This window comes from Pinus tabuliformis, chromosome 7 (assembly GCF_031772625.1).
Source record: "Pinus tabuliformis cultivar Carrire ecotype Pingquan chromosome 7, CPIR1, whole genome shotgun sequence".
Classification (NCBI taxonomy): domain Eukaryota; kingdom Viridiplantae; phylum Streptophyta; class Pinopsida; order Pinales; family Pinaceae; genus Pinus; species Pinus tabuliformis.
The window spans coordinates 70902735-70910434 of record NC_142293.1 but is presented as its reverse complement, the minus strand read 5'-3'; positions in this window follow the sequence as shown (position 1 = coordinate 70910434).

Sequence of the window (7700 nt, the reverse complement as noted above, 5' to 3'; positions counted from 1 at the left end):
CACTTTTCATTCAAATGCAGTAATAGAAAATAACTAATAGGTGTGACAATAAGAACAATAGAAGAAAATAGTTTTGGATTGAACGCAATGAATATTGTTTGTAATTGACTATATTCTTATTATTCACATTTTCTATCATTCAACATTGTTTTTTTTTTCTTTTTTTCGAGGAAAAAGCGTAATTTTCATTAAAGAGTTAAGAAAATTACATGTTGTATACCAGCATATGAGGAATGCTTTCACTACTATCCAAAAGTTTTTCAGTCCAAAAGTCATGAACACAAAAATAATATTTACATATCATCCTTCTTAAAATAAAGGATCAATGGCAAACCAGCGCCATAAGTTTGAAAAACTAGCTAAACTAACATCTGCAAATATAAACAAAATAACAAAAAATACATATAGGATGATCTCATGGATCAATCCTGTAGAGATCTTGCCCCTTCAATGAAGGACCTGTGGTAGATCTGGAAAAAAGCCCCGTCCCTGAACTCATAAATCAACCAGTGCCCTCTAATTAGCTGCGCGACATCTTTAGAAAGAAGATCAGCGACTTCATTCCTTTCGTTGTATATATGAGAGTAGATAAAAAACTCAAACTGAGATTTTAAGTATATAGCATCCTCCACCAAATCTCTAAGTGTGTGCAAGTGACAGTTATAGGTTCCATTGATCCAATTTATGATAAGCTGAGAGTCCCCGAAAAATTGAATTTTGTGACATTGTTGTTCTCTTGCAAAAAGGAGGAGGTGTCTAAGGTTGTTTAGTTCAGCAAATTTATTTGTTCCCCACCTAAGCCCCACTTTGATTTTGAATAAAACAGAATCATTTAAATGAAGAACAACCCCCCAACACAGCTCTCTGGCTGAGCTGAACCGTCAAAATAGGCCCACGGCTGGCTTCTGTCAATGACTTCGGGGTTGATGACTCTACTAGGACGTTGAATCAGATCCTATGGGATCATGTTGTAAATAGCCAACATATGATTTCATGTGGCTACCCCCAAGCTGTTTTTTTCCTGAAATATCCTTTGGTTTCAGATGAGCCATATTCTCGAGCATACAATGAGAGGCAAGTTTTTTGTTTTCTGTGTGGCTACACTCGACCACCAAACTTGCCAAGCTTCATTTATGTTCTGTCATGCCCAGCGAGTGTGAATTGAGAGGGTTCAAATGATGAAATTCCAAATTCCAGCCGAGACCATACAGTGAAGGAAGAGGTGATCTGTATCTTTTGAATTAGCTTTACACAAGCAACAACGAGAGGGGCCATGGAAACTGTGCTTTTTAATTTTTGCTCTGTGGGAATTTTGTTTGAGAGCATGCCTCACATGAAGAGTCGAGATTTGTGGGGGGCTTTCAGCTTATACAGATGCCGTCGCCACCAGCAGGTTTCACCCAAAGCCCAAGCCTCCATGATCTCCACAAAACTTGCTTTTGGGGAATATCTGTCAGTGGGATCCTTTGCCCAAATAAGTTCATCCTCCCTTTCAAATATCTAGATGTTAGCTTCCTCCAAAGCCCCCATGAAACGCAGCCATTCCCTACTCCATATTTCATTAATTCCCACGTTCTAAAAGGCAAGCCACTACATGTTTGGCCAAGCTAGGCATCCCACTGCCGCAATTTGGGCTAGCTGTGTAACCCCCACCGCCATTAGGTCCTGTCGCATATCTCTAGGCAGGATGTGTGCATTCCCACTTCCAGCCCAGGCATCAGAGCCAATTCTGATCTGAGAACCATCCCCAACTTTCCAGGCTAGTCCTTTCTTGATAATGTCAAAGGAGTGGGAAATGGCTTTCCAAATGCTCGAAGCCCCCAGGATGCTACGAATCCAGTCTGATATTGATATGGGATGGATGTACTTGTTGCATATGACCTCCTTCCACAATTTGTTTGTGGTTATGATTTTCCATCCCATTTTTGCTCTGATGGCTTTTGCGAAATCCAGGGGTTCCTTCAGCCCCCATCCACCCCATTTTTTGGGCTTTGCAATCTTTTCCCATTTAACCCAAGCAAAAGTTTTTCCGACATTTTGACCCCACCAGAGGAATATGCAGCATATCTGCTGGATTCTACAAAGAATGCATTTAGTTATCCATGCCAAGGACATCCAATAAACTAGTATTGCCTCTAGAACTGATTTTATTAGGGTGAGCCTACTGGCACGAGTGAGCCATTTCTCTTGCCATATATTTATTTGATTTTCAATTTTTGCTAGCAGCCACAACCAATCTGCAATACGGTACCCATTTGGCTTTAGCCTGAATCCCAAATATTTCAGTCCTAAATCCAGATTCTGCCTGATGAAACCGAAATGCTGGGAGGCAAATCTTTGTTCATTTTGAAGACAAGAGCTAAAGATGATAGTTGATTTTTCATAATTCAGCTCCAAACCTGTGGCTTTACAAAACAGAGATAGTAGTTGATTTTTCATAATTCAGCTCCAAACCTGTGGCTTTACAAAATAGAGATAGAATTGAATTGAAACAAGAGGTATCACAATAAGAGCCATTTAAGAAAATAAGAACATCATCTACAAATAAAAGATGTGAGATAACAATCCCATCATTGAATTCAACCCCTCCCAGGGTTCCATTTGATAAGTGCTATTTTTAAAAGTCTGCTGAGGCCTTCCATAATCAGAAGGAATAGCATCGGGGAGAGGGGCATCCCTGTCTGAGACCTCTCTCAGCATGGAAAATTTCTGAAGCTGCCCCATTAATTAGGACACTGAAGGAAATAGAAGTGAAGCAGCATACTATCCAATTGATGAATTGGTGAGGGAACCCGATATGGGTAAGCATGAGTTGTAGATAGGTCCAACTCACTCTATCAAAAGCCTTGGAAAGGTCGATCTTAAGGATAGCAGCTTTCTTGGAAAGAGTTTTAATCGAGTGAGGCATTGCTTGAGCGATGCCTATGGCTTCATGAATTTGACGGTGGTTGAGGAAAGAAAATTGTTCTTTTGAGATCATCCTGGAGATGATTGGCTTAATACGAAGGGCGATGAGCTTGGAGGTAATTTTGTAAACACAATTGCAAAGGGAGATGGGTCTAAAGTCATCAAAGGATTGGGGCTTGTCCACCTTGGGGATGAGGGCAATGAAGGTACAATTGAAAGCTTCTGACATCCTCCTAGTTGTCCTACAGTTCTCAATGGCTAGTAGTAGGTCCCGCCTAATGAGATAAAAAAAAGTGGTGTAGAATTCGATTAGCCAACCATCAGGCCCTGGGCTTTTGTCTTTGTTGAAGCTTTTTAATGCTGCTTCCATTTCCTCCAAAGAGACCAGTTGATTTATAGCCTCTCTTTCCTCACCCTCAACAAACCGAGGCACAGCTTCCGCAACTCGAAAGATCTCAGCAATATTTGTTCCCCATGGGCTTTTATAGATGTTTGAGAAGTGCCTGACTCCCATGTCCTCAAGCTGGGTGAATGAGTTGGCTTCTCTACCTATGTGGTCTTTCAGTTCCCAAATCATATTAATCGCTTTCCTACCCCTGGCGAACTGTTGGAAAAATTTTGTATTTTCATCGCCCATCTTTAACCATAATGCTCTGCTCTTTAAGCGTCGGGTCTCCTCGGTCCTTCTCAACAGCTTGATCTTTTCTTTCTCCAGGTTTATGAGATGATCCTTTGATTGAATGGAGGCATAACTAGACAGTCCCAATGATTCAAGAAGTTTTAGCTCCTTTTCAATCCTAATTAGCTCCTCTCCCTCCCTTTTTTGCTTAGCCTTAACCTAGCTGATAGTTTTTTCTTTTAGATGAGCTAGGTTGTGTGATATCACCAACGTTGGGGGGAGACCTGAATCCCAATTACAGTGAGTCCAACAATCCTTAACAATAACATGAAAATCATCCTCGTTGAGCCATGATGCATTGAATTTAAATGGGGATCCAAGTTTGAGGTTTGCATCCTCAATTTCCAGGAAGATCGGGGAATGCTCTGAGCATCCCCCCTAACCAACCCATTAACGAATATCTTCGAGGTGATTTAATAAGGGAAATTTGACTATGAAATGGTCTAGCCTTCATGCCAATGCATCCTCCCCCGTTCTGCGATTCCTCCAGGTTGGCATGATGTGAGCTGAACCAATGCTTATAAGGTCATGGCCATCTAGCAGGTTTTCAAAAAACCCCATTAAAACATATGATCGAGCCTTATGGCACCATGACTCAACAATCCCAAGTGAGAAATTAAGGTCACCCCTAATGATCAGGTTCTCAGCTTACATAAAGTCCGCTTGAAGCAGATTCTCCCAAAAAACCTCTCTATTATGACATGGACCATAAATGTTAATAATCCTCAAGGGGATATTAAGCGAGGTGGAAATGAAATCATCTCCCAAAAAACCTTTCCACCCTGGGCATTTGAGATCCTGATTGATTTTTTTATTGAAACCAAGGGCACAGTGGCCTGAACGCCCTCTCACATCCAAGAAATAGAAATCCCAATTTGGCAGGAAGGAAATTATGGTTTTATGCACAAAGGGACCATCACCTAAGGTTTCTTGCAGTAATAGGAAATCTAATTTTTCAGATAAACACAATCTTTTCAACGCCAATTTTTTACCCTGGCTGGCCAAACCCCTATAGTTGAAACATAGGTCTTTCATGGGTCAACCTTTGTAGGGTTCCCCTTTGCTCTAAGGACCTGGTCTATGGGAGTCTGTATTCCTGGAGCCTCAAGGCTGACCCTTTTGATATCTTTTAAGAGGCGAGATTGTCTGCCTCGAGGGGCCTTGGGAAGAAGGGGGGGTGCGTGTCCTCATCCAGTCCGAAGGCATGGAGGGAGGGTGGATTGGAGTGTAGATTGTAATGGTGAATAGTACCGGAGGCCGAATCCCCAGAGTGGTCATGGGAGAGATCTTGATGGACAATAGAGCAGGGGGTATTCAGGATGGGCATAGGGGCAGAAACCATAGGGCAGATGACGGGGCTCAGCTTACCAGGATTGGAGGCAATATTTGAAATACAATTTGCAGATGCAGAAACATATAGCATACATTCATTCGTATATTGAGGATGAAGGGGAGAAGAGGTACCCGAAAAAACATCGTTTTCCCTGGCGCGCGCTCTGGTAATCGGGGCTTCAATGGTCCAAGTTTCTGATTCGGGTCGCACAGAAAAAGACTCGTCCAGACCCTGCCTCAAGCTTCCCTAAAGTGCGTTAAGTTCCTCCATCCCCAACTCTGTTTGCATACAAGCTGCTGCAAAGCATTTCGAGGGACTTAGCCTTCACCCAATGACCAGGGGGCAAGATTTGTAAAGGTGGCCAACCTCATGGCATCTCTGGCACCTGAAGGGAATTCCCTCATAATCCAGCTCTTGCCAACAGATAATGTCACCCATCTTGAAGCGATAACTTTCCACCAGGCCCTCTCTTGTGTCCAGGTGTATAAGAATTCGAGCCATTGCCAAAACCCCCGAGTCCATATACGATTTGTCATGATCAAGGTATGTGCCCAAATTGTCACTTATCACCCGAAAAATATCCTCAAACCAGAATTGCAGTGGGAGTCCCGACAGCCGAACCCATATCAGCCCTGCACCTAGGCTTTCCTTCTCTGGGTCGAAAAGAGGTGTCCAGTGTTTGAGGAGGACAGGGATCATCTCCAAATGCCAGTAGCGAGTCAACACCCAGTTCACTTGGTCCGGCTCTGAGAAGATTAGGGAAAACCAACCCCTGGACATTGACAAAACCGCGAGATGTTGTTCGAGTACATTCCACCATATTTCCATTGTCCATCTCTTCATTCGACCCAGTGAGTAGTTTCTACCTCGGACTCTGCCCACCAGCACTATACTTTTTGTCAATGTTGCTTTGCCCATGTCAATTCCTTCCCCAAAAACTAGCAAACGACCCCTTTCTCTTGCTTTGGAAAGCTTGGACTTCTTGGCAGACTTCGCCTTTGGGCCTAGGCCGGAGGGTTGTTGTCGATCGACCTCCACCGGGTTATCATCAGATTCTGAAGCACGGGTCTCGTCCCCCTCCACCTCCTTATTTGCTCTACCTTCAAAAAACCCTAAGGGCAGAGCACTGCTTTTAGGTGAAATATTTGGGAAAACTTTCATGTAGGGTTTGATTCTACTAACCGGGTTGTGCTCTGTTACCTGAGGATCTGCCGGAGCATTTGTGCCAATACCCAGTCCTTCTGACCCTGCTACCAGGAAACCCTCCCTGTTCGGAAAGCCATCTGCATGTTGGTTTTGCTCACTTCATGTTAAAAAATCAGAGGGCGACGATATTGAGAGAAAAGGGAAGCTTGTGCCTTCAACTAGGTTTATAAACCCCTCTGAAACAGTCGTGGCTGGTTGAGTGAAGTCCAGGCCCTACAGTGACTCTTCCATGTTAGCCATATCTGACCCTCACTCGCTTACTTGATCTTCCGGTGGAGGGGGTGTAGCCGATCTAAGGCCAACTTGAGACAACGGGCGTGACTCCACCCAGATGTCCGAGTGTGTAAGACTGTTTGTTGAATAATCAACTAGTTCTTCCTTGTAACCCTCATCCATTCATGCAAAATAACACTAAACACAGCTTGAAAGAGGTGAACGGACCACGTTGTCTTAGGACAATGCGATAGAAACGGGTCTAACCCCGTGAAAATGTCTTGGAACTACCTTATAATTGCCGCGGGTAGCTCTAGAAACCCCTGTGTTGGAACTGCCATATGTATCACAAACCTTCTACCCACAGAGGAGTCGCGACAGCAAGTTGTTAAGGTAAGTGGGAGAACGGTTCAAAAATAGAAACCCTTTGATCAGGAACAGTCTTGAGCCCTCTTGACAAACTATTAGCGCCTTAATGGAAACTCAATATTGTTAACCCTACCAAGAGCACTCTGCTTTCCTGGTCCCATATCCCATGGGAGACCATTAACTAGAGCCCAGGCACGTAAGGGTTTCTTGCGGGGCAAAGCTGGATTCCAGGTCGAACCCCCCGTTAATGGTCGATGTTAACTGATGATGTGAAAGTCTTTCTCATTCAACATTGTTACATTGTCACTTTGCGCTTAAAATTTATATTTCATCATTTTTCATCATTCAAGTTACTAACACTCTCTCTCATCTCAACAAACTGAGGTAACTAGGCAAAGCTAAAATTAAATTAACCAAATTAATTTTAGACATATTTAGCATATTTAAAATGATCAAAATAATTAGATATTCAAAAAATTTCGTATGACCACACACGACTAAAACCAACCTATATCCATCTTAACCCCGAATCTATCAAGCATCGAGAGGGATCAAATCTCTCGAGGTGCAAACATTTCCTCAAAATTTTCACTCAAAACAAAAGTTTGCACCTTAAGAGATTTGATCCCTCTCGACACTTTATGAATCTGGGATCAAGATAGATCTAAACTAATAAATAACTCATTCCTTTTAATAAACAAAACAACATTAATATTATAATTCACTTTATTGTTTTTTCATTAACATTAAACTTCCATAACCATTGTGCGTTTTATAGGGTGGATTAAGAGGGATAACATTCCTGCATTAAAAGACCTAAACTATTAAATATCAACCAAGAAACCTAATCACAAGCATGAAAAACCAATAAACTCTAAACCTATCAAATCTTTTAAATTATAAAATTTCAATCATTTAAAATAAATTTAATACTTTTATATTCGTTACTTGAAACCACACCATCTACGTACATCAAAGTTCAACCTTCATGTT